At 35.9% G+C, this 27,701-nt stretch overlaps 1 long non-coding RNA gene across 1 annotated transcript in view; it reads right to left on the reverse strand.

Annotated features, from left to right (window-relative positions):
- LOC132437342 (uncharacterized) overlaps positions 1–27,701 on the reverse strand; it is a 207,290-nt gene that overhangs the window by 155,654 nt on the left and 23,935 nt on the right. Inside the window, exon 3 of the long non-coding RNA XR_009522005.1 lies at positions 21,443–21,549. This is a non-coding gene — a long non-coding RNA (uncharacterized lncRNA). The remainder of the gene's footprint in view (positions 1–21,442; positions 21,550–27,701) is intronic.

Raw genomic sequence — 27,701 nt, forward strand, 5'->3', positions numbered from 1 at the left:
TGAAACATGTACGTCTCCACCCTCAAGGAGAAGAATACACAGTGGTAAAGAAAGATATATTAATGGAGTATGCTGAAGACTGAATGACAGACTAGAGGAGGGACAGATGTGATCTTCTTGGCAGTGTTCAGGAAGACTTCATAGCAGAAGGAAATGAGGAAAGAGAAGGGAATTCACTGTTATTGGGTACCTAATATGTTCCAGATCCTGATTAAGCACTCAACAAAAGCCATCTTATTTAAACTTCATCACCTTCCTTTTACATAGACAGTCTTTCCCCTCATTTTTAGATGAGGATAAGGCTCAACATATTACGTATCCTGTCCACATCTTATGAGTGATATTGCTAATATTCAAAATCTGTCTAATTCTAAAATTTTTACTAACTCCCTATATTATTCTGCCTTCTGGGGGTCATTTGAGCTACATGGTAAAGGTAAGTTTTTGAAGGTATACATCAAAGGAGTTTTCCAGGCAGAGAAGAAAAAGAAGATAATTCCATGAAGAGGGATCTCTATTTTAAAAAGAAAAGTAATGCAAAATAATATAGAAAAAAAGAGAAACGCTAAGACTAAACTTAAATAATAATAAATTTACTCCCATCAATATCTAAATGTGGTAGGTCTACTATGAGTATTGCCATTCTCTCCATGTTGTGCTCTTCTCCATGAGTCCCCTTGCCTATTTGAAATTTTTAGGACATATCTATAATCTTGATATTTCTAAGGTTAAAATAATAATTAATAATGGGATTTTTTTATGTGCCAAGCACTTTCTAAAATCTGAATATACATTAATTTCTTTATAAGAATCTTATGAGGCAAGTAGCACTATTACCCCCATTTTAAAGATGAGAAAATTTCAGTATAGGAAATTAGGTAACCTACCCAGGGTCATAGAACTAGGAAGTGGTGGAGCTGTAATGTGAATATAAAAATCTGACTTATTCACTACACAATACTGCCTCCTCAGTTTTAGTCACCAGTAGAAGCAACTTAAGATTCAGATGGTTATCATATGAGATAAGAAATAAAATGTGACAAACATAAAAAATTTGGAAGGCTATATAGATCAGAGTGACTTAGCTCTATCATCTCTCATTTCTCAGCCATGAGAGTTTATTCAAATTATATGTTGCCAAGCAAAAACTACTCATTCTCAAACTGCTCCATTTTTTTCTCCCTTGGAGCTTTGTTTTGTAAAATAATCTTCCCTGATTAAGATGACTATCAACTGTATTCACTTGCTAGAGATATTCAATGTCTGTTAATAGAAATATAATCATAATCATATTCATATGTCAGGCAGCAGAGCATTTCAGCGATCCCAAGCATCCTTTTATTTCTTTGAGTAAGATACATGTCTGTCATCAAGAACTAAATGGCCTAAGGCTCTGCTACTTTTATGGAGGAGTATGCTTGTGATATAAAACTTCCTGCACTCCTGTAGATTACAACTAAAGATTCACAGGGAGAAACAAACAAAATAGAGAAAAAAAAAACAAAGGAAAAAACCTAACATTCTAGGGCTCTGGAAAGTAAACAAAGCAGATGGATTGTACAGGGAAGGTGAAACTTGGAAAAAGCGACTGGCATAGAGTGCCCTGTTTTTGTAGCTTTGCCCTGAGGGCATTCACAGTTATACCAGTGGAGAAGGGTTGCTAAAACTCTAATAGTCACCATGTTTTCTGGCTAGTTGAACCAGAGGAAGGACATGCACGACTAGGGCAACCAGAGAGTAAGGGGGAATACAGTAAAGAAAAGAGTCAGTGATCAAAGCTGCTGCCCACCACAAGTGGGACAAGGTTTGAAGTTTGAGTCTAATCAAGCTAATTGCTTTTAAAAACAAAACAATACCACTCTTTGAAAAATAGAGCAGAATCCAGAGGATCCAAAACATGACATGTCCAACATCCAGGAAACTATGTGTAATTATTCTATATTCAAAGAACTAGGAAAATATGACAGTCTCAAGCAAGAAACAAATAAGTATAACTCAACTGCAAGATGGCCCAGTTGTTGAAATTGTCAAAGATTTTACAGCAGCTATTAGAAATGTGCTCACTGAGGTAAAGGAAAATATGCCTGTAATGGATGAAAAGATAGGAAATTTTAGCTTAGAAATACAAAATAAACCTAATAAAATTTTTGAATTAAAAAATATAATATTTAATTCAATAAAAACGAAAATAACAATCTGATTTAAAAATGAGCAAAAGACCTGAACAGATACCTTATGAAAGTAGATATATAGTTGACAAATAATTATATGAAAATATGCTCCACATTATATGTCATTAGGAAAATGCAAATAAAAACAACAATGAGGGACTTCCCTGGTGGTCCAGTGGTTAAGACTCTGCACTCCCAGTGCAGGGGGCCCGGGTTCAATCCCTGGTCAGGGAACTAGATCCCACATGCCGCAACTGAAACATCCCACATGCTGCAACTAAAGATCCTGCACACCACAACAAAGATCCTTCACATGGCAACGAAGATCCCACGTGCCGCAACTAAAGACCCAGCACAGCCAAATAGATAAATAAATATTAAAAAAAGAAAAGAAAAGAAAACAATGATAAGATACCACTGCAAGCCTATTAGAATAGCCGAAGTGCAAAACACTGACAACACGAAATCATGGTACTGTCACACACACACCACACACACAAAAGCCAAAAAATAAACTAGATGGAAAAAGTATTAAAATAATCCAAAGGCAAAAGAAAAAGAATGCCCCCCAATAAAATAAGGAAAAAGAGAAAATAATAGACATAAATTCAGGCATATTAATAATTACATTAAATAATAATGTATCCTCCAAGATATTTATCTATTACAAACAAAAATAATAATGGAGAAACCCAGCAGACACTAACTTAATCAAGTGATCATGGTTAATATGATAAGATATATCAGCATCATGCACCCCCTGATATGACAGACTGCAAAGGACAAATCACCTCTATAGTATTCTTTCCTAAAATGCATAACCTTAATTTAATAATCAAAACTACAGTGAGATATCAACTCACACCAGTCACAATGGCCATCATCAGAAAGTCTACAAACAATAAATGCTGGAGAGGGTGTGGAGTAAAGGGAACCCTCCTACACTGTTGGTGGGAATATAAATTGGTACAACCACTATGGAAAACAGAATGGAGGTTCCTTAAAAAAACTAAAATAGAACTACCATATGATCCTGCAATCCTACTCCTAGGCATATATCCAGAGAAAACCATAATTCAAAAAGATACATGCACCCTAGTGTTCACTGCAGCACTATTTACAATAGCAAGACATGGAAGCAACCTAAATGTCCATTGATAGAGGAATGGATAAAGAAGATGTAGTACATATATACAATAGAATATTACTCAGCCATAAAAAAGAATGAAATAATGCCATTTGCAGCAACATGGATGGACCTAGTGATTATCATACTAAATGAAGTAAGTCAGACACTGGAAGACAAATGTCACATGATATCACTTATATGTGGAATCTAAAAAAAAAAAATGATACAAATGAACTTATTTACAAAACAGATTCACAGACCTCCAAAACAAACTTATGTTTACCAAAGGGGAAACGTCAGGGAGCGGAATAAATTAGGATTTGGGGATTAACATAAACACACTACTATATATAAAATAGGTAATCAACAAGGATCTATTGTATAGCACAGGAAACTCTGCTCAATATTCTGTAATAACGTATATGGGAAAAGAATCTGAAAAAGAATGGATATATGTATATGTATAACTGAATCACTTTACTGTACACCTGAAACTAACACAATATTGTAAATCAGCTATACTTCAATATAAAATTGAAAAAAAATCAATGTTTGCCTGGAATTGTGAGTGACAGGAGGAATGGTCTGCAATAGGGCAGTGGGACGCAAGGAATATTGAGTGTGATGGAAATGGTCTGTATCTAACTGTGGAGGTATTTCATGGGTGTAAACAACTGTCAAAAATGATCAAATTAGATGTAGTATATTTATATAAAGTTGACACAAATTTTTAAAAAGAACTAAGTCTATAAATGTGACATCTAAATCAATTTCTAACCAACGTTTATTTGCACACACACACACACACACACACACACACTGGTTAGAGCTATATATCCATACTATCATTCAATTTAATCATTCAACCAATGAGTCTTGTAATGTGGAAAGTATCAAAAAAAATCTTGATGATTTATATATTATAATACTAGGAAGAATGGCACAATCGGAAAGGATGAGGCCTTATTAAGGCAGCATGCTGAAAGAAGGCAGCTTTTCTTGTCTTTTTCTGTTCAACATCGCAATTGTGATTACAATTATATAATGGTTTCTACCCAATTCAGATAGCTCTCTTTTATTTTAACCAGTCTTAATAGATTATGTTAATTCAGAACTGTATAATGTTAACAGATGGATTAGCTGAGAATAAGTAAAAAGCCACACTGTGAAATGAATTATGTACATTTTACCTAGAGTCAACTTAAGCAAACATACCAATTACTATTACAAATAATATATATATCTAATATTAACTAATCCTCATGAAAAAAGAACTTATAAAACCATTAATCATTAATGTATTAAAAGAAAGTACCTGTGTTCTCTTTAGTTTATTATTTTGTTTTTGTCTAGATCTTGCCTGTAAGCTATACCCACTGCTTTTTCTTTGCCCTCTGTCCACTTGCCCTGCACGTCTCTACTCTTTGGTGATGATGGTAGGAGATGATATTATTCTGGCTTTTAGGTGGAAGAAGGACATTCGCCAGGTGGAGAATTACTTGCAAATACTTCTCCCATGTTGCAGATATAATAAACTCCATGATACTTCCATCTGCTTCATCAACCATCCTCCACAGCTACAGTACAGCACGATTGTATATTTAATGATTTCTTGTCTTCTTTGTGAAGACTTTGCAATAACTCTGTGATGCTCTGCCACGTGTTGATACATTGCTCTTTAAAAAGTCCTGGAAAATTATTTTTGAAATGTGAACTTACTCCATTACCCGAGTTTAAAGACCCTGAGTGTCTTTTTCTTTCTGGGTCAGAATCATAAGTATACTCATACAGTATGAGGAGCAAACTTTTCACCTCATCCTTCAGTTTTTTTCTTAGTTCATATATCTCAACTCAAAGTATAAAAGAGAGGCAATAATGAAATAATGGAGTTGTTCCCCAGAGTTGAGTTCTCATCTCTGATTAGTTGACTTGACCTCTTCATATTCTTCTCTGAACTGGAGGTAATAATATCCAATCTTCTTGCCTCACAGTATTCATTAGGATATCAAAATGAAGAAATGAAAATATTTTGAAAATGTGAAAATATGAGAATATTTAAAATATTATAATTTTTAATTGTATCACTTGGTGTGTTTAGCAGGGGTCACACTACCTAAAATATTAATAGGTAAAATATAGGTATTGCTCATATTTAGCTTTTCTAAAATTACTTAGGAGATAGCATCAATACTCTGCTTATTGTTGACATTATTTTTTAAATGTATACACCCTAAAATGTAACAATTTATCTCGTGTGAGTATTCTTTATATGGAAAAGAATATAACTCCTGTTTATCTCATCCACTAAAAATTGTATTAATTTTTAAAGAATCATACAAAAGAAGTGATTTTGAATAAAAATCCAGGTAGATTTGAATAAGGAGCCTGAATTATGAGAGTTGCCAATTGTGTTATTTAGCTGAGATTTCTGCCATTACATCATGAGCCAGTCCCATAAAGATCATGTCACTCTGGTGTCACTATCTTAGAGGACTGAGACAGACAGAATGATTTAAATCAATATAATTACTGAACTAGGGTTCAACAAAAGCACGTCTTGTGCCTCTCAGGACATTTTTACTCAGTGCATATTTGAGGAGGAGATGGAGTATGGTCAGCCTTGCTGACAGGCTTGCCTTAGGTTGGCCCTATAACCACTAGTTTTGTTTTGCATTTTCTTTAATTGGTTTAGGGAGGGAGAGAGGAAGGAAGGGGATAAAAACCTTTTTTTGTTCTTCTTGTCAACAACTGGATTAAGAAGAATTTAAGTAGGAATAATATTTTATGATTAACTTTATTCCATATGATTTTATGGATAAATATATATCTGTATACACTTACATATACAAATATATATCTGTATACACTTGGATAAAAGCCTCCCAGGAAAATCTGCATTCTACTTTTTTCTGCCTTCCACATTCTCTTCCTTTTTTCCCACCCAAATCAATGTTAATGGTAGCATCATGTGGTGGGGACAGTACTGCCCATTGACCTAGAAATGTTTGGATCTAAGTTCCAGTATTACCATTTAATAGATGTGTGATCTTGGGTAAGTCATTTATCCTGTCCAAGTGGTAGAAAAACCATGTTACGTGTGTCAATGTCAAAGATCACTTCTGGTTTTAAACAGAATTAGCTTATTGCTTTTTAATTCATCAAGAAGTTGTTATGATTCTCTTCTGTGAATACTGACTTCCCTCTCTTTGTGTCAGTTAACACTCCTTATGTTAAAGTTTTTGTGTGTCTTAGGAAATACATTTAAAATACACCTGAGTGCCCAAGGAAGGCTTAACTAAAAAAAAATTTGAAAATTCAATATTCATAGGGAAAAACACTTACTACTGTCATTTAAATTGACACTAAAAATCAGTTTATTGAGATGGAAAATTTGTTGTCTTTTTCAAATATTAAATGTGAATGTATCTGATCAGTGATTTGTTATCAAAAAGCTAAGGCTCAATGGATATAATAATATCTCATAATAAATAAAACTTTAGAGACCATAATAAGTCAACAAACCCAACACATCATATATTCTAGAATCCCAACATTATCTCACAGATTAATAGTTTCTGGAATTTAGCTCAACAAGCAGATTTGTGAAGTATCATGGAGACTTCTGATGTTCCAGGTCAAGGAACCCTCTTAAGGTAGAGATTTTCTGGGATGTGAAAGCTCTCTATGTGGCTCATTTATAGATGATAGGGCTTTTCTACAGGTTAAAGGTATGTAGTTACCCTGGTAGATGCAAAAGTAGAACATCACATATCACAGTAAAATACTCCAGGTGCCTTGTCATTGTCTCCTGGTTGCCTTTGCCCTGCTTTCCCTTTAGTTATCACTGGGATTCTAGAGCTTTTGAACTTGAAAAAAGGTTAGACAGCACACTGCTGGAGCAGTTTGTGAGCATCAGCAGATTCAGCTTGTAATTTCATTGATCTATATGGGCTCACTGTTTGCAAACCAGCTGCCGCACTGTTTCCCCACAGCTACTGATTTCAGTAGCATTGATTTTTTTCCCCCTTACATTAACATAGCATTACTTCTTTAATGGGCAATAAATGACTGGATGTAAATACAATCAGGGCAGCAACAACAAAAGGAAAATGTCAAACCCATTTTTATTTAAGGAATCCTTTCTATTAATTTTTGCCATAAAAATTATAACACAAATTATTGACAAAAGTAATGCAATTTTGATTTTAGTGCATTTTGTTTGTTTGTAGATATGTGGTGTCTGCCAAGTGGTCTTCTTTTCCTAATGCATTAGGCAAAGCAATACAATAACGGTGCTTTTATGGATATTGTAAATTTGCACCATTACCTTAGTACAACTAAATTCTATTCATGAAAGAAAGCAGAAGGCAGTACACCGGTTTCCGCTTAACTCCACAGAGATTGAAAATGAAGGTATTTTAGATTGTGTCAGATGACTAAAGGACTCCTTTAAAATATTGCTTAATTTCAATAAAAATAGAAAAAAGACTAATCTTCGATATTAAATAACTCAGTCAATATAAAGATATAACCCTTACACATCTTCCTGATGCACATTTAATGTGTGTATCTGTGTGTGTGTGTGTGCACATGCGTGTGCACAGGGTAAGCAGTATTTAGAAATTATTTCTCAGAGATCCTTTATAAGAGTTAAAATCTGTAAACGATAATTGTGGCAGAGGATATAAAAAGCATGCATTTTAAAGTTCATTATGCATAGATATGTTTTAGGTGGTGAAAGACATGAAAAGAACTTAAAAACAGGCTTTCACTTTTTGGTTGTCAATTTAGTTACTTTAAAGAAGCCAAAAAAATAAAAAAAAAATAAAGAAGCCAACTGCCATTAAGTCCAACCAATAATTTCAATTTGGAAAAAACAAAGTCAACAATGTGTTTTATTTCATAAATTTTAGAATTTCCACTGATTTCCGTCTCTACTGAATATATACAGCCAATCTCTCACATCAAACAGTATCTATTACCAAGCCTATTGTTTTCTTTTTTGTTTGTTTGTTTTGAGATGAGCAAAAATCTTCTGGCAGCAACTTCCTCAGATGCCTTATGCCAGAACTCTAACAAATATGGTTTTGAATTTTAAAGAAAATGGTACTGAATCTAAAGTCTAAAAAAATCGCCTATTTTTAGCTATGCCTTTAAAATATCTCTATTTGCTTTCTCGATAGTTTTCCAGCAGTTTCCAAACTTCACTGAGGTTCAGGGACCATTATATTTCAAATAAGTTGAAATAACTATGTTCAGCAATAATTTTTGTTGGTATTTTGTACATCAGTTTTCTTTTTTTTTAATTCTGTGTTGTAGACAGGTGACAAAAGTATCGAACTGAAGTAAGATTCACCAGAATCAATCATAGAGATGGCAAAAATATCTACAGCAACATCTATAGTACATTCTAGTGTAACCCTTCCATTTTAATGGTTTTATTATTGTTTTATTGTTGTCACTGTTACTTACAAAAACATTTACTCATTTCTTCCACTCTATTATCTTCTTTCAAAATTATGTCATTGTCTATAATTCTCATCGGTGGTCTGAGTCATCCCCAAGCCTGAGGCCTATAAATGAATTTAGCATGAAAAGTACTTTATCCTGACGGTATTGTCCAAAATCTCACTGTCAAACAGTGAACCGCTGCTGAGTCTGTCATTTTGTCTTGGATGATTCTTCTACCCGGTCACCAAGCTACCATATCCACTTCCTGCAATACTTATCTGTTCTGCTACACCTCTTGTGCTAATAAATTTTAAAATATTTATTTACTTTTTTTGTAAATGAACTAAATTCTTCTCATTTCTCTCTTGACCACTAGAAGAAAATTAGGAGAGTGGAGCTTCTTATCTTTCAGTTCTAAAATTCCAGATTTAGGAAGGAAAGGAATACTTAGAAAAATGAAATCATTTTCAGATATTTTTTGGAGGCAAGGAGTAGATAAATCTTTTTATACAGATACTCTTAGATTCCTTTTTTAGAATTTTATATAATCCATATTTATTTATATTATCTTTAAGCAAATTCCAGCCCAAGGAGTAAGGTCATAATTTATGTGGTCCAGTAAAATGTCCAAAACTTTTCTAATGTTTCAACTACAGTAAGCTATATTGATTCTATTATTCAACTAATGTGTAAAGGTATTCAAGATCACACTGAATTCTTTCTTTTACAACTTGCTTTGTCTTTAATACTAGACAGACTTATTTCCAAACTGAAATGCCATAAATATAAAATTATACAGAATCTACCAGGCTTTCTGGATTTATTTACTTAACAAAACTACTATTTAGGGCTTCCCTGGTGTCACAGTGGTTGAGAGTCCGCCTGCCGATGCAGGGGACACGGGTTCGTGCCCCGGTCCAGGAGGATCCCACATGTCGTGGAAAGGCTGGGCCCGTGAGCTACGGCCGCTGGGCCTGTGCGTCCGGAGCCTGTGCTCCGCAATGGGAGAGGCCACAGTGGCGAGAGGCCCGCGTACCACAAAAAACCAAACCAAAACAAAACAAAAAACCTACTATTTACCTTAAACTATTTACTGAGCACTAGCTGGAAGTAAGAAATGACCAAGTCATGTCCCCAGGCTCAGAGAGCTTACAATCCAGCAGAGATTACATAAGGATACATAATTCACCCTATTTTTGTATAAAACTTCCTAGAACTGGTAAGACACTTCTTTCACTGTCTACTGTAGCAGAGACAATGGTCTATGGTCCGCACACTGTGGATACACAGGAAGACTACATCTCCTAGGTGCACTGTAGCCAGCTGGGGATATGGCCAATAGAATGTAGATGAAAAAGATGAATTTCATTTCCAGGCATGACCCCTAAAATATCTCACATGATCCTTTTCTTTTATGTACTGATTGAACAAATGAAGTGAATCCATCAGAGAATTCCAAGGATATCCCAGAGTGTGATGGAGCCAAGAGAAAGGAGTCTGAGTGAAGAACTTCCCAGGTGAACTTTCTGACTTACAATGGCTTGTGACAGGAGTGGAAAACAAACTTTTATTGTGTTTAGCCTTAGAGATGTCAGGTTTGTGTGTTAACTTCTCTTAATAATTCTCTATGATCACTATCTCCCTTATTGCCCCATGTTGTAATGCAAAGGCATACAAAAGCATTAGCAAGGAATGTAGGGTTTGGGGTACTCATACTAAAAGAGACTCAATTCTTGCCTTTATAAAGTAGCTTATTTCTTCTTGTGGATTTTTCTGACCATGTTTTCCTACTAGGTGATCTCAAGGGTCTCATCCTTCATTGAAAATCATATAACTGTTTCCGACTTTAATTTTGAGTGGTCTCAAAAATGAGATAATCAAGCTTAAAACTTTTAGCTACCATTTATGAAACACTTACCAAGTACCAGACAAAATCTTAATCACTTGCAAACTTCATTAAAACCCTTTAAGGTAGATACTGTCATATCCATTTTATAAATGAGGAGATGGAAACTTACAGAACTGAAATAAATTACCAAGTTAGTAAATTCTAGCACAAGTATTTGACCCTAAGTCTATGAATGCTCAAACTATTAATTCTTTTAACCTAGTTAAATAGCATCTTTTATTAGAATGCCTCAAATAATAATATGTGTCAGTATACTATCTTATGATAGTCATATTGACTTCTGAGGGACCCCTTTTTCGTGAGTATGTTTTATTTTTTGACTATGTTCTTTTTTTCCATACATTCACTTTTATTTTATTTACTGTTTTCTTTATGAGGTAACACTGGTTTATAACATTATACAGGTTTCATGTGTATAGCATTATAATTCAACCTCTGTATATACTACATACAGTGTGTTCACCGCCAAAAGTCTGGTTTCCATGCATCACCATACAGTTGACCCCCTTTACTCATTTTTGCCCTCTCCCTACTCTGCTTCCCCTCTGGTAACCACCAATCTGTTCTTTGTATTTGTGTGTTTGTTTTTGTTTTGTTCTGTTTGTTCATTTGTTTTAATTTTGTTTTATAATCCACATAGGAGTGAAATCATAAGGTATTTGTCTTTCTCTGTCTGACTTATTTCACTTAGCATAGTAACCTCAAGGTCCATTCATTTGTTGCAAATGACTAGGTTTTATCTTCTTTATGGTTGAGTAGTATTCCATTATACATATGCACCACATCTTTTATATCCATTCATCTGTCAACAGGCACTTAGGTTGTTTCCATATCTTGGCAATTGTAAATAATGCTACAATAAACATAGGGGTGCATATATCTTTTTGAATAAGTGTTTTTATATTTTTCACATAAATATCCAGAAGTGGAACAGCTGGATCATATGGCAGTTCTATTGTTAGTTTTTTGAGGAATTTCTACACTGTTTTCCATAGTGGCTACACCAACTTATACTGGTGAATAAGGGTTCACCAGTGAATACACGTTCCCTTTTCTCCATATCCTCTCCAGCACTTGTTATTTCTTGTATTTTGATGATACTCATTCTAAGGAGCATGAAATGATATCTCATTGTAGTTTTCATGTGCATTTCCCTAATAATTAGTGATGTTGAACATCTTCTCCTATGTCTGTTGGCCATCTGTATGTCTTCCTTGGGAAAATGTCTAGTCAGATCTTTTCCCCATTTTTAAATTGAGTTGTTTGTTTTGTTGCTGTTGAGCTGTATGAGTTCTTTATATTTTTTGGATATTTACTCCTCCCTGGATAAATGATTTGTGAATATTTTCTCCCATTCCATAGGTTGTCTTTTCGTTTTGTTGATGGTTTCCTTTGCTGTGGACAAGCTTTTGAGTTGATGTAGTTCCACTTGTTTATTCTTGTTTTTGTTCCCCTTGCCTGAGGAGACAAGGGAATATCCAGAAAGATGCTGTTAAGACCAACATCAAAGAGTGTACTGCCTATGTTTTCTTCCAGGAGTTTTACGATTTCAAGTCTTACATTCAAGTCTACAATCCATTTTGAGTTAATTTTGTGGTATAAAACATTGGTCTAATTTCATTCTTTTGCATGTAGCTGTCCAGTTTTCACAACACCATTTACTGAAGAGACTATACTTTTTCCATTGTATGTTCTTTGTTCCTTTGTCATAAATTAATTATTCATGTACATGTGGGTTTATTTCTGGGCTCTCAGTTTTGTTCCATTGATCTGTGTGTCTCTTTTTCTGCCAACACCATGCTGTTTTGATAGCTATATTACTATAGTTTTGTTTTGTTTTTGTGGTACGCAGGCCTCTCACTGTTGTGGCCTCTCCTGCTGTGGAGCACAGGCTCTAGACGTGCAGGCTCAGCGGCCATGGCCCACGGGCCCAGCCACTCCGCAGCATGTGAGATCCTCCCAGACTGGGGCACGAACCCGCGTCCCCTGCGTCGGCAGGCGGACTCCCAACCACTGCACCACCAGGGAAGCCCTCATTACTACAGTTTTGTAGTATAATTTAAAATCAGGGATTATGATAACTCCGGCTTTGTTCTTTTTTCTCAGGATTGCTTTGGCTATTCAGGACCTTTTGTGGTTCCATACAAATGTTAGGATTTTCTGTTCTATTTGTGTGAAAAATATCATTGGGATTTTGATAGGGATTGCATTGAATCTATAGATTGCTTTACGTAGTCTGGACATTTTTAATATGTTTATTCTTCCAATCCATGAGCATAGAATATCTTTTCATTTCTTTGTGTCCTCGATTTCTTTCAACATCTTATAGTTTTCTGCATACAGATCTTTCACCTCCTTGGTTAAATTTATTCCTAGGTATCTCATTCTTTCTACTGCAATTGTAAATGAGATTGTTTTCTTAATTTCTATTTCTACTAGTTTGTTGTTAGCTTACAGAAACCCAACAGATTTTTGTATATTGATTTTGTACCCTGTAACTGTACTGTATTTTATTCTAACCTTTTTTTGGTGGAGTATTTAGGGTTTTCTATACATAAAATTATGTCATCCACAAATAGTGACAATTTTACTTCTTTCTTTCCAATTTGAATAACTTTTATTTCTTTTTCTTGCCTAACTGCTATAGCTAGGAATTCCAATTCTATGTTGAATAAGAGTAACAAAAGTTGGCATCCTTGTCTTGTCCCTGATATTAGAGGAATAGCTTTCAGTTTTTCACCATTGAGTATTATGTTAGCTATGGGTCTGTCACACATGGCCTTTATTATGTTGCTGTACATTCATTGTATACCTATTTTATTGAGCATTTTTATCATAAATGGGTGTTGAATCTTGCCAAATGCTTTTTCTGCATCTATTGTGATTATATGCCTTTATGTTTCATTTTATTAATGTGTTATATCACTTTGATTGATTTGCAGATGTTGAACTATCTTTGCATTCATGGAATAAATCCCAATGGATCATGGTGTATGATTCCTTTAAAGTACTGTTGTATACAGTTTGCTAATATATTGTTAAAAAGTTTTACATCTATGTTCATCAGAGATATTGGTCTGTAATTTTCTTTTTTGTGTTGTCTTTGTCTGGTTTTGGTATAAGGGTAATGTTGATGTAATCATAAGATGAGTCAGGAAGCATTCTCGCCTCTTCAATTTTTTGGAAGAGTTTGAGAAGGATAGGCACTAAATCTTCCTTGATTGTTTGTTATAATTCAGCTTGAAAGCCATCTCATCCTGGACTTTCGTTTTTTGGCAGGTTTTTGATTACTGTTTAAATCTCCTTACTAGTGATCAGTCTATTCAGATTTTCTATTTCTTCATGATTCAGTCTTGGAAGGTTGTATGATTCTAAGAATTTATCCATTTCTTCTAGGTTATCTAATTTGTTCATAGTATCTCTTATAATTCTTTGATTTTTGTGTTATCCATTGTAATTTTTCTTCTTTTGTTTCTAATTTTATTTATCTCAATCTTCATTTTATTTATCTCAATCTTCTCTTTTTTTCTTAGTAGTCTAGCTAAAAGTTGTCAATCTTGTTTTTCTTTTCAAAGAGCTAGCTGTTAGCTTCATTGATCTTCTCTATTGTCTTTTTAGTCTCTGTTTCACTTATTTCCACTCTGGTTTTTATTATATCCTTCCTTTCACTGATTTTGGGCTTCATTTGCTCTTCTTTTTCTAGTTTCTTTCAGTATAGTGTTAGATTGTTTAGTTGAGATTTTTCCTGTTTCTTGAGGAAGACCTCTATTGTTATAACCTTCCCTCTTAGTACTAATTTTGCTGCATCCCATAGATTTTGGCATGTCATATTTTAATTCTCATTTGTCTTCTCTATTTTTTATTTCTCTTTTGACTTCTCCTTGACCGAATAGTTGTTCAGTAGCATGATGTTTAGTCTTCTCATATTTGTGATTTTTCCCAGCTTTCTTCTTATAGTTGATTTCTAGTTTCATGCCATTGTAGTTGAAAAAGATGTTTGATATTATTTCAATCTTCTTAAATTTACTGAGACTGGTTTTGTGTCCCAACATATGGTCTATCATTGAGACTGTTCCTTTTGCATTGAGAAGAATGTGTAGTCTGCTGCATTTGGATGGAGTGTTCTTCATAAATTTATTAAGTCAATCTGGTCTAATGTTTGATTTAAGACTGATGTTTCCTTATTGACTTTCTGTCTGGATGATCTAGTCATTAATATAAGTGAGGTGTTAAAGTCCCTACTATTATTGTTTTGATGTTAATTTCTCTTTTAAGTCCGTTAATACTTTATATATTTTGATGCTCCTATGTTAGGTGCACATATATTAATAAGTGTTATGTCTTTTTGATTGATTATTCCCTTTATCAATATATAATGTCCATCTTTGTCTCTTGTTACCTTTTTTGGCTTGAAGTCTATTTTGTTTAATATAAGTATGGCTACCCTTGTTTTCTTTTGTCTGCCATTTGCTGCGAGTATCATCTCCCGTCCCTTCTTTCTTCACTTTTAAAATGAAGATTCTATTTAAATAATTTCTAGATTTCTACCTTTAAGCTTGCTGATTCTCTCTGATTTTATATGGTCTGCACCATTTTCAATGCTTTCTATTGCATTCTTCATCTCATCTATTGATTTCTTCAGCTCTAGTATTTCTGTTTGATTCTTTCTTAGAGTTTCAACCGCTTTGGTAACATATCACTTTTGTTCATTAATTTTATTCCTGAGCTCATTGAACTGCCTTTCTGAGTTTCCTCATAGCTTGTCGAATTCCTTCATGACAGTTAATTTGAATTCTCTAAGTGTTAGATCACAGACTTGGCTTCTGGAGAATTGTATTTTTTTTTCTTTTTGTGATACCATGTTACCATGGTTTTTCATGGTGCTTAATGATTTATTCCTCTGGTGGCTCATTTGAAATAGTGAACACATTTCTTATTTAGGTAAAACTTTTTTTTACTTTGATTCTAGTTCAACAGGTTGGTACTTAGAGGCTTTTCTTTTGTTTTTCAGTAGGTGGCACTATAGCACAGTTTTTGGTTTCTCTTACCTGAGCTGCCTCTGGCTACACTTGAGAAGTGTCACTTTCCAACCTCCACCACCTCTGCCAGAGGTGTCACTGGTGGTGCCCTTGTTGTCTCTGTTTGTGCCTCACAGTTATCTTGCTGCTACCAGGGTCACTGCTGACACGAGTATCACTGCTGGGGACAGTGAGATGGACTATGCTGCATCCAAGTTCTCCTTGGTTGTGGGCACTGCTACTACAGTGGGGTGATGGGGATAATGGGGGGGGGGTTCAGGATCAAAGGTGTCTCCACTGCTTCTAGAGTTGTCAGGTTTGTGGGCACCACCACCACGAGCAGGGGCCAGAGTCACAGGAGTGCCAAGGCTGGAGGGACCGGGGTCTCGGACCCTGTTGCTGCTGCTGCCCAGTTCTCTGTGGGCACAGGTGACAGAATCATAGGCTCTGCCTCCACTGTTCCTTCATTCTGCCTTCTCTGAAGTCCACCCACCTTCAGATGTATAGACATGCAAATCTCTCTGTTGTCCTGGTGTACTGGGCAGGGGAACCTTTGTTGAGTTATAGATGTCTTACTAGTTGTAGATTGAAAGAGTGAAGGAAAGGAAGCTTCTCACACCACCATGATGCTGACATCACTCTCCTTGACCATGTTCTAGATAGATGAGTTTCCCATACAGCTAAATTCCAGAAAGGTGAGATGTATTTTCTTATAATAGATTAAAAATAATCTCTTACCTAATATATATGGATATAACTTTTTATACTTAAAACATTTTTATTATAGAAAATTTTAAATATAAACAAAAGTAAAGAATATACTTGACTTCCCATACACCTATCATACAGCTTTAGCAATATTTAAATCATGGCCAATCTTGATTCATATACCCCTCATACCCTCCAGATTTATGCTTAAGCAAATCAGAAACTTCAAATTATTTCATATGTAAATGGGAGAATAGATAATATCTTTTAGATATCTCTAAAAGACAATAAAGCTTAAATACATATATACATATATATATAAAATTGTGATACTATTATCATACTTTAAAAAGATTAAAATAATTTGGGTAAGAATTCTCAAAAGAGAATTCATGTATTTGCTAAATAACATATATTGAGTATATATCATGTTCCAGGCCTACCTGAACATCTTTAAGCCTCAACCAATAAATTTTTTGTGCATGTGTGAAGAAATTTCTCTGTAGTAATAATTGGCAGAAGTGGGATTTCATGATTTCAAAGTTATCGAGTTACAGACACAAGCAAAGGATGCCCTTTAGAAAAGATAAGTCTCCTAGCTGGAATTCACTTTGAGTCTCTGAAACCTCTTACATGGTTAGGGTCTATCCCATAAATTTAAACACCTATAATTCTACATCCAAATTACATAACTATTTCTTTTTTTTTCTTTCTAGCAGCCTCTAAGCTGGCTGTTATTTTAAAGGTTTTTTTAAAATTTGTGTTAATTGTTGTGAATTTTATATCTGTGCCATTAAACATTTACACTTCAAATTATTATCAATAACATTCCTATTATTGCAGTTATTTACAACTTGCTTGTTTACAATCTCTGTATTATCCAGGATGCAACAGAATTAACCTACTCCAAGTTATTAAATTTTTCCTTCTTATCAATGTTAACGTTCTAGGACTGAAAACAAGGACTTAGAAGATAGCTACTACTTGCCAGGATTCAATCCTCAAGTATGTTAATAATTCCTAGAAAGTATGGTCTGGCTTATGAACTGGAAGTCAGGTTGTGATCTGCTTCTGGCACCCTGACTCTGTCTTGTGTATCATTTACTGCATATGTGCCTCACTATCCTTGTTGTTAGAAGGGGGGTAACAAGATAATAATACACATCCTTGTGTTCCACACAAAAATACTGTAAGAATTAATACTCAGAAAGAACTTCTGAGCTTAGTGAGAAAAGGCACTTTAGAATATAAACACCATTCAATTATTCTTACCACTGTGAGCTAGAAAAATGCTAGGAAGAAATAGCATGATTATTGTGGCATGCGTTAAGCCAAATAAGAGAGCAGACTAGTGGGGAATCCCATCAAAGATAAAAATTACTTTGACCAATCCTTCCTTCCCTCTAGCCACTGAAAGAAATTATTTTTATAGCCATGTTTAAATGATACCCTAACTTCCTTTCATTTTGCTTAAAATCTGTGATACAGGAATTGTGCTTAAATGAAATTTCCATCAGCTTTTACATATTAAAAAAAGCAAATACATTTTAATGCACATGTTGAACATTAAATCATTTTCTGCTGCAGTTATTGCAAGTAAATAGTAATTGTAAAAGAGATTCTTTTTGATGAAACAAAATGAAAGTAGACTGCTAATGTTCACCTCAGATTTTCTCATCATTTCATTAACTGTTCAACTAGGAAAGATATTTTTATAATGATGGGCAAGAAAATCATACTCATCAATATGTATCCATATTCATATGTTGGTACACTAACTCTGGAACCTTAAGATAAGAGCACAGAAATATGTGAAATGCATATGCCCCTTCAAATGATTTGTGAGAACTATTTTATTTGTTCAACAACTGTCTCTTCATTCACAGTATTCAGACACCAAATTCATTAAGAAATATAACAAAATTTAAATAAGAATTAGTTTGCTTTTCCACAGACTTGTCTTTTCAGAAAACAGGAATTTGACAGACAAAAATTAGTGGAGTAGATTAGACTCCTTGTGTACTAGCTACAAACTTCTGTTCTACTTTTGTATCAACTGTAAACTCAAACCCTGTCCCTCCCCATTTACTCTTTGTATCTTTATAAAATATTTTTCTTTATATTCAACTCTTTTACTTTTCTACATATGGCTTGCCCCAAACCTTAAAGTAATTATGCAGTTTAAGACATTGTGAAACTGTAAAGATTCAGCCTGTTTTAAGCAAGAATAATAAAGCAGCAAAGCTTTGAAAAGACAGGGAGCTGAGAATGCTACTGCTGAGCTTGCATTGCCCCCTATGGTTGCTCTCTGACAGCTACGGAGGAAGAGAAGCAACATGCTCTGTCCTCTCGGTGTACAGCAGCATCTGGGTACTACACTTTGAGCTTCAGCTCAGTTCTGAATAAACAACTTATAGCATGAGATCATCGATCCAGATGCTAATATTTTGGAAATGTATATGCTTTATTTCAACTCTTATTAATGCAGTAAATTAACAACATTTCACTGACTTAGTCACTTTAGTACACATTGTCAACATTACACAAATTTTAAAATTATGGTAGTGAAAATTCTTTCATATAACAAACATTTTGATAGTTACTTTCAAGTATGTAGCTCTCTAAGGAAGACACTTCTTTTTTTCTGAACTCCAATTTTACGTCTTGTCAGTTTGGTACCATCTAGCACTGAGTCTCAAGTTTAAGTTGTGCACACATCTATATTTTTACTTCCAAACTAGATGGTGAGTTCAGTGAAAGCAGGGGCTGTGCCCCATGTCATTGTATACCCACACAGTGATAGCAGAGTGCTGATATCAAGAAAAGCTGCTCCACTCCCTAAAACCATACACAAAAATAAGCTCAAAATGGATTGAAGACCTAAATGTAAGGCCAGAAACTATAAAACTCTTAGAGGAAAACATAGGCAGAACACTCTATGACATAAATCACAGCAAGATCCTTTTTGACCCACCTCCTAGAGAAATGGAGATAAAAACAAAAATAAACAAATGGGACCTAATGAAACTTCAAAGCTTTTGCACAGCAAAGGCAACCATAAACAAGACCAAAAAGACAACCCTCAGAATGGGAGAAAATATTTGCAAATGAAGCAACTGACAAAGGATTAATCTCCAAAATTTTTAAGCAGCTCATGCAGCTCAATAACAAACAACCCAATCCAAAAATGGGCAGAAGACCTAAATAGACATTTCTCGAAAGAAGATATACAGACTGCCAACAAACACATGAAAGAATGCTCAACATCATTAATCATTAGAGAAATGCAAATCAAAACTACAATGAGATATCATCTCACACCAGTCAGAATGGCCATCATCAAAAAATCTAGAAACTATAAATTCTGGAGAGGGTGTGGAGAAAAGGAAACACTCTTGCACTGCTGGTGGGAATATGAATTGGTACAGCCACTATGGAGAACAGTATGGAGGTTCCTTAAAAAAGTAAAAATAGAACTACCATATGACCCAGCAATCCCACTACTGGGCATATACTCTGAGAAAACCATAATTCAAAAAGAGTCATGTACCAAAATGTTCATTGCGGCTCTATTTACAATAGCCTGGAGATGGAAACAACCTAAGTGTCCATCATCGGATGAATGGATAAAGAAGATGTGGCACATATATACAATGGAATATTACTCAGCCATAAAAAGAAACGAAATTGAGCTATTTGTAATGAGGTGGATAGACCTAGAGTCTGTCATACAGAGTGAAGTAAGTCAGAAAGAGAGAGACAAATACCGTATGCTAACACATATATATGGAATTTAAAAAAAAAATGTCATGAAAAACCTAGGGGTGAAACAGGAATAAAGACACAGACTTAGTAGAGAATGGACTTGAGGCTATGGGGAGGGGGAAGTGTAAACGGTGACAAAGCGATAAAGAGGCATGGACATATATACACTACCAAACGTAAGGTAGATAGCTAGTGGGAAGCAGCCGCATAGCACAGGGAGATCAGCTCGGTGCTTTGTGACCGCCTGGAGGGGTGGGATAGGGAGGGTGGGAGGGAGGGAGACGCAAGCGGGAAGAGATATGGGAATATATGTATATATATAACTGATTCATTTTGTTGTGAAGCTGAAACTAACATACCATTGTAAAGCAATTATACTCCAATAAAGATGTTAAAAAAAAAAAAAATGGCAGCCAGGGCTTCCCTGGTGGCGCAGTGGTTGAGAGTCCGCCTGCCAATGCAGGGGACATGGGTTCGTGCCCCGGTCCGGGAAGATCCCACATGCTGCAGAGCGGCTAGGCCTGTGAGCCATGGCCGCTGAGCCTGCGTGACCGGAGCCTGTGCTCCACAACAGGAGAGGCCACAACAGTGAGAGGCCTGCGTACCGCAAAAAAAAAAAAAAAAAAGGCAGCCAGTAGCTGACTGGTCTCCTTACAGGATGGTATCATATGACACATTCAGCACTAATCTCTGTTGTTGACAGCTCAGGCATTCAGGAGCAGCAATTGGCTAGACAGATCTTGGTGAGACAGAGAACATGTTCTTGGGCATATACATAGATTCCATCTCTGCCACCATGGGCCCTCTATTCACATGCTCATGATGCCATCATTGACATGGTCAGGGAGAGAGGCTGACTGATGGCCAAGTCATCCTGTCCACTTGGTTATTTAGTGATTCTTCTATAAAGGTTCCACTCTGGTGTACAATAAAAAGAGCTTCCTGTTTCCTTTCCGCTCCATCTACATATCTCCTTCCAGACATCTTTATTTAACCTTGATCTCACACTATTGCTCCTTCTAGATCCCTTGGCTAACCATCTAAATTATTTATCACTGTCTATGAATTGATGAATATTATTACTTCAAACCATATCTCTCTTTACACAATAACTAGGATCTCTGCCCAAAGCCCTTCCCCTGGTAGGTTTCCCTTCCTTCATCGTTGTCTTTCAAAGCCACTCTTGAGTGGAAGTATAATGCATCAGCTATTCATTTTAGGGTTGCACCAACATATTGACTTATCTGTGAATCAAGCTCAGATTTTGTATTCCCCTCTGTAACCTACTCACCGGAAACCCCTATGAGGTCTGTCACAGGATGTCTTCCCATAGACGTAGACTCAGTTCTAGTATTTAGAATACTGGATGTTTTGTAAGAGTCCCCTTGAGATCAACACCTATGAAAGGGAGAAGAAGAAAGCAGGATTGGAAAGAAGTCAAGTTCTAAAGCAGCCTTTGCCAACTCCATGGAGATGTCTGGATAAATACCTCTCACAGATACCTAAACTGACCCTTCAGAATTAGCCTGAGTTAGGCCAAAGTGACCACACCTTTATATCTGCATTGATTGGTAAGAGACATGACCATGAGGGAGGCAGCTTTATGCAGCTGAAGCAATCCCTGGAAGATATGAGAGCTGAAGAGTATCTTTTCACAGCACCCCTGCAAGATGGGGCATTGAGCCCTCCATTGAAGAGGGTTCTGAGAAGTTCATCACAGTGTCCATCAAAAAGCCATTGGTAATGAGCTGAGGCAAGGTTGCTGACACAACAGTGATAGGTAACAGGGAGTTCTGGCTACCTTGTTTGTGTAGCTCTCAGGAGCCCTCTGGACATGCTTGAGCTTACATATCCTGGATATGTCACTCCCATCTTATAATGGGTTGATGCTGGGTGTGCCAACCCTACCCAATCTTATGTCTTGGTAGTCTGACATAACCCAGCTCATGATGAAAAATTCTTGCTGCATGGTCACTTGAGATCCCACTGTTAGATGCTTCATCTCTAGGAGGGCCCACTAGCATGCCAGTATCTGTCTGTAGAATGGTATATAGTTCTTTGCTGCATATAGCAGTCCTTGCTCCAGAAATTCAGGAGTCGAAGTTGCAGCTCTTCTATTAGGGCTTGACAGAATCTCCATATAGCATGATTTTCTACCATAAAATGGTATTTACGGAGTAGGTATGAAGTATACATGAGGTCTTCCTGGCTATGTGGCTAGTAGCGGGCTACTTGAACAACGGCTGGACCACTTGCCAAGTCATTTTTTGCTCTAGGCCTTTTTAAAATCTAGCAGCTTCTAGGTCATATGAGGCATGGGTTATAGCAATATTCCCAATTGAAGAATATGCTGCCTGAAGAGGTCTGCCAAGAGATATGATTCTTAGTAGAAGGAGATGCCAGGTGCAATAACTTGTCCTTTATCTGGGAGGGGATGTCCTGCCATGACCTTGACCATAGGACCACTCCCCTACCAAAAAAACCAAAAACTGTACCACTAAGGCAGCTTCTGAATATTAGTAGAGTCTATCTTCCACCCTGTGTTACTTTGGAGATGTGCCTGCATGTCCTAGGCCACTGAACCCCCGCCCCTCTGAATCACGCCATTGCTAAGTATTTGTGAGGTTTATCCTCCACCCTCTGGAGCACACGTTTTACCAAGGAACCAATAATTATCGCCACTTCTGGTTCAACAATATATTGAACCAACATGATATTCTGTGGGATATCCATTCTTGATCTCATATATGATATTCTGTGGGATATCCAGATGACCCACGCCCAAATGAAATATAAGACAAATTCAATATACGAAATATATTATGCGACATTTAACACAGCTCCAAGGACAGTAAGTGTATATTGTCTGTCCCAAGTCAGTGTTAACTGCTTCTGATCTTCTTTTATATGCATGGAAAAGAATGTATGCCAAATCTCAATAGCCACATATCCAAAACTGTGTTAATCTGCTCAACTAAAGATATCATATCTGACATAGCTGTCACAATTGGGATTGCCACTGGTTAACTTTATGGTTAATTCACTGTCATCTTTTATGATACATCTGATTTTACATGGATCAGACAGATGAATTAAATTAACATATAATGGTACCACAATCCTTACAACTTTAAGGCTTTGAGAATAGATCTAATCTCTTCCATTTCCCTGTGGATACAATATTATTTTTGATTATTTATATTGGCTGAGATGGGGTTAGTGGGGCAGTTTCATGGACTTTCACTTTCACTGAAGTTGTTCCTACTAAACTACTCACAGAACTATAAGAGAGTTCTGCCAACTGCTAAGTATGTCCATTATGATTATATGATTATATACATCCTAGGCTGAGATTAAGCTTTACTCTTGAGTTCTGTGACTCATAATTAAGTCCTATGCTTGGTCTTCAATCTGTCTGCCCTCCAGCTGCAAGAGTTGAAGTTCTTTTAAAAGCTGCCAAAGAGGTTCTCTCACTCTCATACTTGGCTTTAAATTAGTGACTGATTGCCTTGGGCCTGTTATTTCATCTCTTCAAAGCACCAGTGGTATTCAGAAATAGCCTCCCAATTCCACAGTCTTTATAATTTATATTTCTCTTGTACCTCTGAAATGCCAGAGATATTGCACAAGCCAGTTCATCTCCTTCTTCCCATATCCTATCCCAGTTGACCTCAGTGACAGCTGTAGCAATTGCACTGTGTTACATGCCAGAGCTATGCAAACTCCATCTACCTACCACCAGTGATGAGGTATTTGTTACAAGCCAGACTTCATGATTCTAACTCCAGAATCTCATTCTTAGAGTCTGCTTCCTTAGACCACCTTTGGCACCATCTTTGGTCAGTTTCCTTGATAATAGAGCCCAATCCAGAGTTTCAGATGGAAGAGGAAGATCTCTTCAAGAATAGTTATAAGATGTTGGGCATATACTCAGAGAAAACCATAATTCAAAAAGACACATGCACCCCAATGTTCATTGCAGCACTATTTACAATAGCCAGGTCATGGAAGCAACCTAAATGCCCATCAACAGAAGAATGGATAAAGAAGATATGGTACATATATACAATGGACTATTACTCAGCCATAAAAAGGAACAAAACTGGGTCATTTGTAGAGACGTGGATGCATCTAGAGACTGTCATACAGAGTGAAGTAAGTCAGAAAGAGAAAAACAAATATCGCATATTAACGCATATATGTGGAACCTAGAAAATGGTACAGATGAGCCAGTTTGCAGAGCAGAAATTGAGACACTGAAGTAGAGAAAAAAACTATGGACACCAAGGGGGGAAAGCGTCGGGGGGAGTGGTGGTGTGATTAATTGGGAGATTGTGATTGACATGTATACACTGATGTGTATAAAACGGATGACTAATAAGAACCTGCTGTATAAAAAAATAAATAATATTAAATGAAAAAACAAAAAAGGAATAGGTATAAGGGTGGGAGTGAAGCAGTAAAAGGAAGGAGAAAGAGCTCATCAGGAATGTGGTCTCAGCATTGGCATCAGTAATATTTTTTGGATATGTCTATTCAGACAAGGAAAACAAAAGCAAAAGTAAACAAATGGGACTACATCAAACTTTTTTAAAAAGCTTTTGCACAGCAAAGGAACTTCTAAACAAAATGAAAAGGCCACCTACTGAATAGGAGAAGGTATTTTCAAACGATATATCCAATAAAGGGTTACTATCCAAAATATCACACTTGTCAGAATAAATATCATCCAAAAGACAACAAATAACAAGTGTTGGTGAGGATGTGGAGAAAAGGTAACCCTTTATACACTAGATGAGAATATAAAGCAGTGCAGCTACTATGGAAAGCAGTATGGATATTCCTCAAAAAAATTAAAAATAGAACTATCATATGATCCAGCACTTTCACTTCTGGGTATTTATCCGAAGAAAACAAAAACACCAATTTGAAAAGATATGTGCACCACTATGTTCATTGCAGCATTATTTATACTAGCCAAGATATGGTAACAGTCTAACTGTTCATCAATAGAAAAATGGATAAAGAAGATATGGTATATACATGTATATATAAAGTAATATTAGCCATAAAAAGATAATGAAATCTTGCCATTTCCAACAACATGGATGGACCTAGAAGTGAAATTAGCGATTATGTGAAATAAGCCAGACAGAGAAAGACAAATGTTGTATGATCTCACTTACTGTGGAATCCTAAAAAAAAAAACAAAAAAACAAATGAATAAACATAGCAAAACAGAAACAGAGTTATAGATACAGAGAACAAACAGTTGTCAGAAGGGAGGGAAGTGGGGGAGGAAAGAAATAGGTGCGGGAGATTAAGAGGTACAAACTTCCAGTTGCAAAATAAATGAGTCAAGAATATGAAATGTACAGTGTGGGGAATATAGTCAATAAGTATGTAATACCTTTGTATGGTGACAGATCGTAACTAGGCTTATTGTGATGATCATTTTGAAATGTATAGAAATATTGAATCACTATGTTATGCAAAAGGAACTAACATAGTGCTGTAGATCAATTATACTTCAAAAACAGACAAACAAACTCAGAAGAAGAAACCAGACTTGTTACCAGAGAGGGCATGAGGGAGGGAGAATTGGACGAATGCAGTCAAAAGGTACAAACTTCCAGTTATAAGATAAATAAGTTCTAGGGATGTAATGTACAAATGATAAATATAATTAACACTGCTGTGAGTTATATATGAAAGTTTTCAAGAGAGCAACTCCTAAGAGTTCTCATCACCAGGAAATTGTTTTTCTATTTTTTTAAATTTTGTATCTATATGAGATGATAGATGTTCACTAAACTTATGACAATCATGTCATGATGTATGTAAGTAAAATCATTATGCTGTATACCTTAAATGTATACAGTGCTGCATGTCAATTATATCTCAATAAAACTGAAAGAAAAAAAAAAAAGAATGTGGTCTCAGGTAAAGTCTAGCCTTGGGCTGATACAGGCAGATTGCAAGGAGTCTGAAATATAAATCTCACCACAGTGTTGTCTCCCTTTGAGTCAATGAAGCTAGACTTCTGTACTCCTGTATCAGTCAGACATAGTCTAAATGCCATTCCTGAAGTGGGGTAAGGAGTGTCACAGCCCACTGGCTAGAGTGCTTCCATCAGCCAAGGGCATTTTGTAATAGGGAAGAACAAATCTGACTCCATATTGGATCTGTTTCTTTTACTTTAACCTTTGTATTCTATTGCTTTTGCTATAAGTTAATCACTAAAGGGATGTTGCCTATAGCTTAAAGTATACATAATGGCCCATCTCCAGGAACCTTGCCTCCCAGGCCTGAGCTGTAAGTTAAAATAACTTTGTTTAGCTCACAGAAAACATCCTGACCAGGCCCATCTGTGAATGGCTGCAGGAAAGAAGAAATTAACACATCCCCTTTGGAGTCTGGCCAGAATCAGGAAATATTTGCAACTACTTACTGCCTTTTTTTCCCCTTTACCTCCTTATCTCTCCCTCTATTCTATGAAAGAAACTAGCACCCAAACCCAGGTGAGAAGGTTCTTTTAGACACTAGCCCACTATCTTCTCGGTCTTCAGGCTTTTTAAATAAATTTACTATTCCTTGCCCCAACAACTCATCTCTTGATTTATTGGTCTGTCGTGCAGCAGGCAGTATGAGCTAGGACTAGATAACAATTTCTCAGGGTACAGGAGGTAGGGGATGGGGGCTAATCAAAGATTCATGAAGAAGTTTCATAAGATCACACTGAGGAATCAGAATATTTGCTTGGAGTAACTTATAAGATAACATCAAACTGAGGGCTAGATGTTGGCATCACATAGCACTCAGCTGGAGAGGACATTCAGAACAAATTCATTCGGCTGCCAGCACAGCTCCCTTCTTGTCTCCTTCAGGAGTTGCTGCCAGCCAGCAGCAGCTCAAACTCTATCCGAGTCTAGGTGAGGAACTTATAAGGTAACCAATTCAGAAAGTCAGTGCTTAAAAAATTAATTATAACATTACTGGCTTCATCCTGATGACAGATAAAGAAGAGCTTCTCTTGAATCTATCAATAAATTGTTAGTATCTAAAAAACCAAAATTCTATCTAAAATATATCCTAAAAAGCAAAAATCACAATTCTATCCACAGAGTAAAGAGCAATAATCACATTTCTACCCACACGGCAATTCAACTACTGAATCTGTTCTTCACAAAACTGAAGTCAAGAAAGCAAGTTTCCTGTATATATATAAAGTAGGATATAGAGTATCCTACTCTAGATCAGCACAGCCGTTTAGCATTCCTTTGGCATGACCAAAAAAAAAATCAATGGCTCCCATTAGCCAATCCATTCCTAACAAGGACATTAAATATTTTCATCTCCTCCCTCCCCATTAAAACTTAAAGAAAAAATGTCTCATATTATAATGATTTTAGTCTGTGCCTTCCCTATAAAATTCCACTGACATGATGAAAAATAGAAAAGCAAATTTTAAAAAAGAACTTAACATTGCTAAAATGCAGAAGCCATCAACGATCAAGAAACATTAATTTTTTTCCAGAAGTTGTGAAGAA

The sequence above is a fragment of the Delphinus delphis genome, chromosome 14 (genome assembly GCF_949987515.2).
Source record: "Delphinus delphis chromosome 14, mDelDel1.2, whole genome shotgun sequence".
Lineage (NCBI taxonomy): Eukaryota > Metazoa > Chordata > Mammalia > Artiodactyla > Delphinidae > Delphinus > Delphinus delphis.